The sequence below is a fragment of the Xenopus laevis genome, chromosome 3S (genome assembly GCF_017654675.1).
Source record: "Xenopus laevis strain J_2021 chromosome 3S, Xenopus_laevis_v10.1, whole genome shotgun sequence".
Classification (NCBI taxonomy): Eukaryota; Metazoa; Chordata; class Amphibia; order Anura; family Pipidae; genus Xenopus; species Xenopus laevis.
In genome coordinates, this window is record NC_054376.1 from 93727931 (window position 1) to 93740521 (window position 12591).

The 12591-nt window shown below is 38.4% G+C and overlaps 1 protein-coding gene across 1 annotated transcript in view; it reads left to right on the forward strand.

The window, feature by feature from the left end:
- Positions 1–599: 599 nt before the first annotated feature.
- slc6a15.S (solute carrier family 6 (neutral amino acid transporter), member 15 S homeolog) overlaps positions 600–12591 on the forward strand; it is a 47049-nt gene continuing 35057 nt past the window's right edge. Inside the window, exon 1 of the mRNA XM_018256031.2 lies at positions 600–1157. The gene's annotated coding sequence lies outside the window, so the exon portion shown is untranslated. The remainder of the gene's footprint in view (positions 1158–12591) is intronic.

Below are 12591 nucleotides of genomic sequence, written 5' to 3' on the forward strand. Positions count from 1 at the left end.
TCGCCGCTCAACATCAGCTGCTCCCATATGTATGTCCCTTCACTGGCTCCCAATCTCTTCTCGAATCAAATTCAAATTACTTACACTCACATTCAAGGCCCTTAATAATGAAACCCCTCCCTATATTTCATCTCTAATCTCCAAATACACTCCTTCACGAAACCTACACTCTGCTTCTGATCTTCGCCTCACTTCTCCTCTGATCACTTCTGCCCATTCTCGTCTACAAGACTTCTCTCGGGCTTCTGCTTTTCTCTGGAACTCTCTGCCACAAGCTGTCAGACTTTCTCCTTCTTTCCAAACTTTCAAGCGCTCCTTAAAGACCCATCTGTTTAAAGAGGCTTATTTGATGTACCTTAATTAATCATTGCTGTATCAAAAATGACAAAATGTTTATATAATCCTAATGTCTCAATTGTACCCTAACCTTTTAGTTCGTAAACTCTAATCTCTAGGTCCTTCTAAAACTATTGTACTCGGTAATCCTTGTTTGTTATCCACCATTTATTCCGTTTGCTATAACTGCAGTAAAGCACTGAGTATCTTGACAGCGCTATATAAATAGATGATGATAATGATGATGATTTGGTTCAGCTGGGCAGAAGAATTCAGCCGAATCCTGGTGATAAAGGCCGAATCCTGGCTTCAGTGCATCCCTAGAGTGCATTGCACTTGTGCCTGCCCTTAATCATGACCACACTAATATGATTGTCTGAGAGATGGTAGTTTTGTCCCATTGAGTGCAAGCATGTACTATACACGCCCTCAGATGATAACTGACTGAAGGAGAGACGCTGTGTTCCTGGCAAGGCCTACCTCTCTGTACCTGGCATGGCCTGCAGCTTCACACTCATTTCACTCCATGGAGTCCATGCCATTTTCTCAGCATTGTAACAATTATGTGACTGCAGGAGCTGAAGGAGCCACTCCCTTGGTCCAGCGTCAGGCATGGAGCTTGCAGGAACTTGCACAGGGGAGGCTCGCCAGACGAAATCCCCTCCCACCCATTCTTCTTCTTATACATCAGCAGCGGAACATGTGCGCACCTCGTCATTGGCAACAACACAGCAGCCCTCAAGCCCTCGCCTCTTCAGCCCCTCCGCACCCCCACACCTGCACAGTGGAACAGTCCGGCGCCTGCTTCGGTACCCAGTAAGGTAAGGATGGCGGCGGGTACAGGGGGATAACGGGACCGCTTAGGAAAGGATTTGATGGGGAGGGGCGTAGAGCATCCCCGGCATTGCAGAGCTTTCTAGTGCTCACCGGTTTGTATCGTGACTTGTATGAACTGCAGGGGTGTCGGGGGTAAGTTGACTGGGGTGGGGGAGCTCTTTGTGTTTATTTATTCTTGTGGACGCTGTAATATGTGAATGTGCGTGTAAAGGAAGCACCACATGGCTTGGAGTAGGGGATTCACACATCGTGTTTTCTCTGACACCTATCGCATTGCTGCTCATGTTGCAGCCCTGCCAGTCTTCTCTCCCCCCCCCCCCGAATCCCCAGGTGATACACGCGCCTCAGCCGTTACATGCTGGTCACTGATTGGACAATTGGCCTCTGCTATTAGTCATTAGCATCACTAAAGGCCTGAGAACTCTTTCATCATGTACCGTAAAGCACCTATGGCAAACCCATTATCTAGAAAGACAGCAAAACAGTTTTACGTCCTTAAATTTCAATTTTCTTTGTAATAAAAAAGACCAAAGAGGTTTATATTTTTTTTTTTAAATAAAAGGCACTAAGTTTTGCCCAGGAGCAGTAACCCATAGCAACCAATCAGCAGGTAGCATTTACTGGTCACCTGTTTAAAAGCAAGCATCTTATTGGTTGCTATGGGTTACTGCTCCTGGGCAAAAACTTTAAGTGCCTTTAATGACATATTTAATGACATATGGTGACTAAACTGCACTCCATCGGTCACAGGGCAATCCTGTGTAATGTTTTTAGTAACCCGCGGTTGTCCAAATTACAGAAAGACCCCTTATCAAGAATTTTCCAGGCATCTATCCATATTATAGATTCACATGGTTTATAGGTTACACTGTCTTATGACCTGATACTTTCCATCTGTATATTTCTGAAGATGTGTTTATTTCTTTTCCGCATGAGCGAACAGTGCATTTCCAAGTTGCACGTGTCAAATTTGAAGCAGCGCCTGGAATCTTGTTGCCACCATCATTCCCCATTGGCCTGCTGGTAAATCTCATTAGGACATTGCAAGTCCTAATCGGTTAAGCTGACAGGGTGGGTGAAGGGATAAATGTGCTGCAGAATTATATAGATGTATAGAGACACAGCCTGCCTTCTGTGCACTAATACCGCAAACAAAGCTGGGTATGACAATGATAATCTATACAGTATTTTTATTTTGTACTGTGCCACTCATTCAGCTTCGGTGACTCATGCAGATTGCTTTCACATTGTTTCTATAGGCAGCCACAACAGCCCCCCCTTCCTCTATTTTAATCATGTTAGAGTAAACCTCACCAGGCTTTTTCTGCTGGTGCCCCCACATATATTTCTTTCTTAATCCCCAGCGCTCCAGTCCTGACACCCACCAATGTCTGAATCCACCAATGTCACCCTGAGCTGATATTTCCCTCTCGTTTAAATAGAGGGAAACCCCTTCCTCTAATGGTTATCCTTGCTGAAATAATCAATGACAACCACCCTATCGTGCATTACTGGTTCCTTCCCTGGCATAATCAATGCCAAATACACGTCACCTATTACTCATACTCAGCTTCATGTAATGATTTGTTTGCTTTAATTGTGGTAAGAATGACTTTGCTGTATGTGTCCTGAATGGCTAAGGCTAATTTAATTTCCATTACAGCCCTTAGTATGGCTTTCTTGTTGTTAGCTATTGTTGGGAAGTTTAAATACCTTTTATTATGTTACAGATTGACCTGTTCTAAGCATGGTTATGGTTTATGGCATTCCAATTCTGCTTTTTTTGTGATTGAAACTGAAAAGCTTGTTTACCTTGGTTTCTGCAGAGAAAAAACACATTGACTTTGAGGTGTAAATGTTGGTGTTATTGTGAAACGTTATGTGATATGTTATGTGATATGTTATATGTTATGACTGTATCCATCTTCCATTCTGGCTTGCCAACTCCTAGTTGGTTGCTAAGGAGACAGTATCCAAAAACGTACCAATTGCAATCTTTCCTGCAACTATTTGTCGAAGGAAAGATTGTTTGTTTTAAATACAGACACTTAAGAGCTGACTCCTCAGATAAACAGGTAGAAACAATAGAATTCTACCTGTATCTGATAATACAGCAGTAAAACCTGGCCGATGTTCGGCACATATCCAACGAAGTGAAGAACAGCACCTTTTGTTGAAGTAAAAATGCCTTTATTTAAACATGGCACAGACCAGATACAGAAACGTTTCAAGCTGTTCCCCGGCTCTTTTTCAAGCTAACACACCTGGTCACTTAGACTTTCGGGCACATTTAAATTTTCCGACCTGGCTGATCAATGAGCCAACACCAGTTGGCTCGTCTCCTGCCATACACGCATTTAATATCACACAAAACTTTGTTTTGTACGATAATATCTATGTGTCTATGGCCACCTTAAGCCCAGGCAAGTAGGTTGCACTTTAAATGCTAAACCATAGCGCTGGACGAAAAAAAACTAAAATAATTTAAAAAAATAAAGACTAATTGCAAATTGACTACTACAACCTGTAATTGAAGGTAATTTTAAGGTGAACTACCATTTACAATTGTCTCTGTTTAGCCGTTTCTACAGTTTTATATGCTTAGAGAAAAAAGGTCTCAACAAAAGCTTTGCAGATGCATCCTAGGTATTTTAACATAATATGAAAATATCTGAAAGTATTTTTCAAAAAGCTGAAATAGTTCATTTGGCAGTAGCTACAATGTACTACAGTGCTAATCCTTTACAAGTAGACACATACACGACTTTGACGTAGTTGGCCATCTTAAATATATTGCAATATATGGACAAACAATCCCTGTTTTGTTTAAAGAGTAAGGCATTTTTTAGTAGCAGTATGCACAAAATGTCTCTGTCTTAAATATATTGATAATGGGTTGAGTGCAGAGGACTCTTGTATTTGACTATATGTATTTTGTGGTCACAACCTCATTGCACCCCCGCCTAATGGTTTTAGAAATTAGTGGTGAGCACAACTTTCCCTTGTTTGTTATACTAATCCTTTACAAGGCCAGATATTCAGTTCCTTGTTTTGTTTTGAAATGCGGAATTTAAGATAATACCAGTGTATCACAATGACAGTGTCTGTAGCACTACTGTGAATGTAATGTTATTGCTCCTTGTTCTTTTGTTTTACATTTTTTCTTCATAAAATAAAATATTTTGTGTTTTATAGTAACTTAAAAGTTTTCTTCAGGGAACAAAATAGTCATATAAGAGTTCATAACATAATACCATATGTAATAAATGGCTCTAATTTTGTTGCTTATGTAAATTTCTTAGAAGAGGACTTACAAGGGGGCTGTTGACCCCTTCATAGTATAAGACTGTCAACCACACAGACCTTTGTAAGTACAGGTATGGACTGGCAATCTGTGGGTTCTGGCAAATGCCAGAGGGGCTGCTATAAGGTGCCATAGAAAGTCACTATTGAGTGGGCTGTTTGGGCCTCTGTGTTGGCTGAGTGGGCCTCCGTGTACCTGAAATGACAGGGCCTATTTTAATTCTCAGACCAGGCCTGGTATGGGACCTGTTATCCAGAATGCTCGGGACCTGGGGTTTTCCGGATAACGGATCTTTCCGTAATTTGGGTCTTCATACCTTAAGTCTACTAGAAATTAATTTAAACATTAAATAAACCCAATAGGCTGGGTTTGCTTCCAATAAGGATTAATTATATCTTAGTTGGGATCAAGTACAAGCCACTGTTTTATTATTACAGAGAAAAAGGAAATCATTTTTAAAAATTTGGATTATTTGGATAAAATGGAGTCTATGGGAGACAGCCATTCTGCAATTTGGAGCTTTCTGGATATCGGGTTTCTGGATAAAGGATCCTATACCTGTACAGGCATGGGATCCATTATCCGGAAACCCGTTTTTCAGAAAGCTCCGAATTGTGGAAAAGCTGTCTCCTATAGACTCCATTTTATCCAAATAATCCAGATTTTTAAAAATTATTTCCTTTTTCTTTGTAATAATAAAACAGTACCTTGTACTTGATCCAAACTAAGATATAATTAATCCTTATTGGAAGTAAAACCAGCCTATTGAGTTTATTTAAGGTTTACATGATCTTTTAGTAGACTAAAGGTATAAAGACCAGCAAATGGCACACACTCAACGAGACTTCAGGCAGCGGTAATAATTCAAATAGCTTTTATTAACACAAACATGTTTAGTCCTAACGCGTTTTGTGTTCCCACATGTAATCATAGGCATTATCTGCCTGAAGTCCAATGGAGTGTGCGCCATTTGCTGGTGTTGATGGATTAATGTCTCCCCTTTCTGAGGGTTCGGGGCGCTGCACCTGGGCCACCGAGCAGGAGTGGCGAGTGACCCTTACATTTGTATCATTTTGATAAACAATGTCAAGCGGAGGGTGCGGGGCATGAGCACCCAAACCAAGTCACCTATCTGGTGAGCTATTAAGGAATTATATAGTTTTGAATACCCTATTTGTTTTACTGCATTGCTGTTTTGAAATTAAAGGGGTTGTTCACCTCCAAAACTTTTTTCAGTTCAGTTGGTTTGAGATAGATCACCAGAAATAAAGACTTTTTTTACAATGACTTTCTATTTTCTACTTGTGACTGTTTTTCTGATATTGAAGTGTAAAGTTTCATTTTTCACCTTCTAAGGGCTTTAGCACACGGGCAGATTCGGGGGGATTTAGTCGCCTGGCGACTAATCGCCTCTTCTGTGGGGCAAGAATGTCCCCGAACTGCCTTCCCCCTGCCTTCCGCTTGCTATAATGAGAAAGTGCCAGCGCCAATATCGAAGCGCCATGAGTGCATTGGCGATGGTGTTTTCTCATTATAGCATGGGGAAGGCAGTTCGGGGCGACTAAATCTCCCCGAATCTGCCTGTGTGCTAGCTCCCTAAAGCAGTTCGGGGGGGGGGGGTCACCGACTCACTTAACTATTCTAAATTGATACATTTAGTTGATACATTTGTTAGCTTGGCAGAATCCCTGAGTTTCATTAAAGACAACTGCTAGAATTGATACAATAGTTGCTAATATTCCGCCGCTACTGCTGAGAAATGTGTCTACTAATTGTATCAACTAAATGTAGCGAATTGTAACAGTTCAGAATCTGCTCCTGGATCACTGAGCTGCTAGACTGAAACATTTAGAGACATGAACATTAAACTTTCATTTTGGGAATATGGTAAAAAATAAAATATGGAAAGCAATTGAAATAAAGTATTTGTATATGGTGAACAATCTGGAAACAACTGAACTGAAAAAGGTATTTGGAAGATGAACAACTCCTTTAAGTGAAAAAATACATTTAATGCACACTTGTTCTTTAATCAAGATGATAAATGTAGGCTTTATTCATATATTACACATTTTCATATGAGTACATTTTTCTTTGTAGTAGGTTTAGTTATTGTACCCACTGGAATTTTCAACATATAGTAAATTTAGGACATGTTTTTAGAATGGAAACGCACTTTGGCAGGATTTTTAGCAAAAACATGAATATCACATGTAATTAGCAGGCTCAAAGAAGCAGGTATAATGAAGCAGGTATAATGGTGCTTTAGAAGCAACAGCAAAGCAAAAAAGCATTCCCATGCTATAAACTGAATTTGAATTTCAAGTTTGAATAGAAAAATTCCAATATATTTGACCAAAGACATGTTCTTGTTGCCATGGAAGATCCTACTGGCATGATAGCCATTGAATTACACCTTTCTACATTAAATAAAAAGTAGGCAATAGTCACCTTATCAGAGAGGTTCCATTGATATATTTTGTTTTGCGTGTCTATGTATGCCTATGCTGTTTATAAAGTAACATTAGTGCAAATGTAAGAAACTCAAATTGTCATTCCTTTATCATTTCTCTTCTCTATAATTATTATATTGCAATAGTTCATACAAAATACAAAAGTAAGCTTCATAAGTATGACAAAAATAATAGGGGTCAATGTAGTAGATGCCATTAGCATGAAAGGGAAAGGGTAATTTGAAGGAGATGATTGGAAAAAAGATTATTTTGTACATTAATGCCCCTATGTTAGACCAATTAGAATAATACATGTGCAAACGGTGGAAGAAATGCAGAAATATCAGATCAGCTCTTTGAATGGGGAAAAAGGACTGTGTTAAAATATACACAGCTCTATATTAGGCATTTACTGTAAGTGATATATGTGATGTGACACCTTTAAAATAACTGCAGCCTTGATACAGAGTTTGCTGCGTGTTTGTTATATTCGTTATTATTCATTCAGATTCTGTAAAATAGAATGTCAGTCTCTTTCCACTATTACTGCCTCTCCATTTACATTTCTATAAATACATTCTTGTGGGCTTTATCTGTTTCCTTACTTTCTCTCATATGTAATAAAAGCCACTAAGTTGCAGTAACCCATAGCAACTGATATGATTTTTGCTTTTAAACAGGTAACCAGTAAATGCTAGCTGCTGATTGCTTGCTATGGGTTACTGCTCCTGGGCAAACTTAGTGCCTTTTACTACATAACCCTCAATTGTTTGCCATTTGGACCAGGGGCCACAGCAATATCTCAGGGGCCACTGTTGATTGTTTTTGATGTAAAGACCAAAAAGGAGGCTGAAGCTGAGCTGGGATTCTGGAAAAGAGACAGGATGGCAAGTGTGAAGCAAACAATACACTTAACTGAGGCACAGACAGTTCACAGACGGTAGGCAGGTAACAAGGTAAAGCTGAGTCCTGGCAGACTCACAGGCAGGGCCTCATTTTTATATAGGCAGCTGAGGGAGGTATCTATATACAAAAGAGTACCAGCAGCACATTGTAATAGTGGAAGTGTTGCAAAAGTTAATTCAGCCCAAACACATACAAGAAAGCCAACATTGCAGGCCCTTAAAGGAGAAACAAACCCTTAATTAAAAAAAACCTTAACGCCCTACTCTACATAGACCCCCCAGCCTAGGTGGACCGCCTGGCTTATGCCCCTAACTCTTTACTTACCCCTCCGTGCAGACTCTGTCCAGTGGAGTTCACAGGCACTTTTTCTTCTCTTTGGTAATCTTCAGAATGAGACCAACGAAGTGGTGCATGTGCAGATGGAGCAATTTTCTGTTTCGCAACAGCTGCGCAAGCGCCAAAACTCACAAAAGTTGACGAAGCGCCGGTCTCATTCCAAAGATTACCGAATTGGCTGAAGATGGTGCCTGAATCTGCACCGAGGGGTAAGGAAAGAGTTAGGGGCATTTGCCTGGGGGGGCACCTAGGCTGGGGGGAAGGGGGGTCTATGTAGGGTAGGGGGGTAGGGTTTTTTATTAAGGGTTTGTTTCTCCTTTAAGGCTATTTATTAGCTAATAAAGAAATTGTTTCAGACCCTTATCAGCTGAAGAAACTTGAGGGCCAGAAATGTTGCCTTACTGAAAAAACATTTACAACACTTCATCTACTTGAAGGTGCTGCTGGTACTCTTTTTGCATATGTTCATGACCCTTGTGGCAGGCGTGGGTCCTCCAGCATAGCACCGGACATGACACAAAAGGTTTTATAACCTCTGTGTGTTTTCAGGCAACAGATTAGGGCAGGCAGGAAATGGAATTCAGGACAGGCCAAGAACTCATGCACAGGAGAGACTATCCATGACCACAATAAACTGTCAGCATCCATTGGTGTAAGACTGTAAGTGGTCTTTTTATGGTGCCACTTATGCTCCAGTTGGTATGCATTCTTGCATCCCTTCTGGAAGTCCTGATGCCTAAAGTATATTAATTAGTCGTCAGTCAAATCATCAGCCAGTGCTGGACCAGCGTGACCACTACTTTTTTTACACAATTTTATATAATTTGATATTTTGATATATGTCTGTTTTTATTCTGTTGCATGAAAGACTGTAAAGTCACATATTCTGTATTTTGCTGTTTTTATTATTATATTGGCCTTAGTGATGGCTAGAGAGCTTTTTTGCACTACAATTTTTCAAAGTATGCAACCTTTTTGTAAACATTTTTTTAACTATCCATTAGCGTCTGTGGTCTTTTTTCTCAGTGAAACTCGGCTAAATTCCTAACTGAAATGCGCACTTATCCCTAATTGACATATTAGTACTTGTCCGTAAATATAAGAAATACTATGACTGGGTGCATATTTCCCAGAAATGCATACAATATTACACCTCTGATTCAATCTCTGGCAGGTACTGGGTGTTTTGACTTGAGTTGAGTGCCATAGCCCTTAAAGAGGTTTTTATTGATAATTTGCCTTGTTTGTGATTTTGACTTGCAATGAACATGCATATACCTGTATAAGCGTATCATTTAAATATTGATTTATTTTGATGCTCATTTTTTAAGTGTCCTTTTTTAAATATTGCTAACATATTTTATAAGTATCTACTCCACTCATTATGCAATAATACCGAGCTAATTATGAGTCAGTTTCCAGCCCTGCCAACCTTTAATCAATGACATATAGAAGGAATATGGAAAATAATAAGAAATTCATAAGTACATGGCTGACTATTTTAACAAAAATTTTCCTCTGCTCAGAAGAAGTACCTTCACAATTCTCTTCAACCCACCTACAATCATGGCCAAAATGGGTTTGTTATACTTTCAGTCTAGTTTATGTGTTTTTTTTCTAGGCTAAAACATCTGTATAGTGGGAAATGTTTTTTAAATGCATGAACGGTTTTCCTGACACTTAAAGGGTGAGGTTCGTCATTCGTCTTCTGACTCTTGTTAAAAAGAAGATAATCCCATATTAAAATTCTCCCCCAGGGAACAGACAGTGGTGTAGTAGAAGCGTACTTTATTAAATGTCTGTAAAGTGCTGTGTAAACATGCCAGATCTGTATAAAGAATTATAAAAGATGCAGAAACACGTGTAAAACCACATAATGGCAGTGTGAATCTGTCCAATTGCTTCGCCAAAAATTTCTGAAATTATGAAAATTTGCAAAGCGCATTGAAGTCAATAGGCCTTTTTTCGTGCAACTTTTCTTTTACATTATTTTGGAGTCTCTGGGGTTTGCAACAAAACAAAACTAATTATTTTGCTCATCAGTAGTAATGACACACAATCAGCATAAAGTTGGCCATATGCTAGCTGCTTATGATGGTTCCTGACTGGATAGGTCCAAAATGACCAACCAGCCAAATGGAGAACAGTTATAAATTTTATTTTTAAAAAAAATAAAGTCAAGAGGAGCTACAACAACATTTCATTATCTCATAACCATTGGCATCTATATAGGACCAAAGTGTCCCTCCCATATAGTGTTAATCCTTAACCAGATACAGTATGTATTGGGCAGGTTTGATGTATCAGGCCAACAACTCAGTGAACAAATCACCCATCCCTAGTCAAAGATCTTCTTAGTGACCTTACCAAAGAAACACATTTCCAAATGAATAGAACACATTTCCAAATGAGAGAGAGAGGAGAGAGAGAGAGAGAGAGAGAGAGAGAGAGAGAGAGAGAGAGAGAGAGAGAGAGAGATCAGGAAGAGAAAGTTAAAAGTAAGAGCTAACATTTTTACCATGCACCCAGTTGGGTGTCAGGTAGTCATTGACAGTTAGATCCAATATATCTTATAGGGGGGCTCCTTTTGTCTAAAAGATGTATTAGAGCTCACTCTATTAAAATCACCAGACATCATATCCCTCTACATGCAGAATTTGTGCAATTATTTGTTATATTTTGTTTGTACTGGAATCAGTTATTTGAATGAGCTCTAATACTGTACATCTGCTAGGAAAGGGAGCCACCCTATAAGATATATTGGATCTAACTGTCAATGAATATCTGACACCCAACTCCTGCATGAAGACAGAATGAAGAGAAACAGATGCTGAGAGAGGAATAGTGAAGACAAACTTGATTACTTCAGAAACAATGCAGTATTTTGAATTGATTTTATTAAAGAAATGGCTGTGTACTCTATTTCAATTCAAAAAGAGTCTACTTAGTCAGAAATAACTGACTTATAGTTCATTAGATTGTATTAAAAAAGTGTAAAAGTCGTTCCAATTGATCACCAACCAGCAGTTCATATATATATATATATCAGTTCATAGTTTATGACAATCAATGTATAATAATTGAATCAACTTTTCAATGTATAATAAATTCATCTAATTACAATTTGATTAGCATTATGTTATGTAAATAAATGAATTCATGAAAAACCCAATAAAATTAATTTGTGTTGGAATAAAGTCTTTTGTCCAAACTGATAAATTTCTGTTAAAAAGTCTTGGAGGCAGTTATATAGCCTAATTGTTCCCAGAGTTGGTTGGATATAGATTTCCCAGGTTGTTAAAAAGTGATGTTCATTAGAGACTAAGTTTGTATTAATCACAGTTGCTGGGAATCTAAGGGAGATTGTTTTATCCACTTTGCAGTCTCAATTGCTCCTGCGAGATTTTAAAGTAGCGCCTTTGCACATTTAAGAGTCACCTTGTTGCGCTCAATTTAGATTGTAAGATCGGCAACAAAAATATATTAATAGGCAGGCTGTTTTCCCCATGAATGAATAATTAGCGTTTAAGTCCCCACTTTAGATTGTGCAGTGTGTGACAATTAGCAGTTATTACCTATCTATATCCAACCAACTTCGGGAACAATTAGGCTATAGAACTCCCTCTAAGACTTTTTAACAGAAATGTATCAGTTTGGACAAAAGACTTTATTCCAACACAAATTTATTTTATTGGTTTTTCATTTATTCACATCACATAATGCCAATCAAATTGTAATCAGATGAATTGTTATAAGTTGATTAAATTATTATACATTGATTGTCATAAACTATGAACTGATATTATATATATATATATATATATATATATATATATATATATGAACTGGTGGTTGGTGATCAATTGGAATGACTTTTATATTTTTGAATATAATTTAATGAACTAAAAGTTATCTACTGAGTGCAATTTGAGATAATGTTTGTTTTAAATCAGAATTGTGAACTGGTTTCTTACTTTAGTATGAGGAAGCTTATATTACATTTTCATTTTCACTATAGTTCCCCTTTAAGGTATAGATTAGGTTGACCAGGGTCTCGAACCCCTTCACTTTGTTGAAACGATTTAGTGGGCCTAATTCTATATCTTTTGTATTACAAAATAAACTATAGATAACCTTTCTGTAAATCCTCTTGTTCTGGAAAAGTGAGCTCTCCACAGGTTTGAGAGGTAAGGCCTGTAAAGGATTTGTATAAGTCTTGGGGAAATCCATTTCAGACAATTTGCACTACTCTTTTCTTCACACAGTTTGAGTGTATGACATTTGTAAGACCTATCCATAACCAACATGGCTGTGAAAATCTCAAGAGGCTGCAGTAAAATGCAATTACATTTAAATGGAGGCAAGTTAAATGGCAACTTTAAATGCTTGCACCTATTTCTGCATCACATAATATTAATA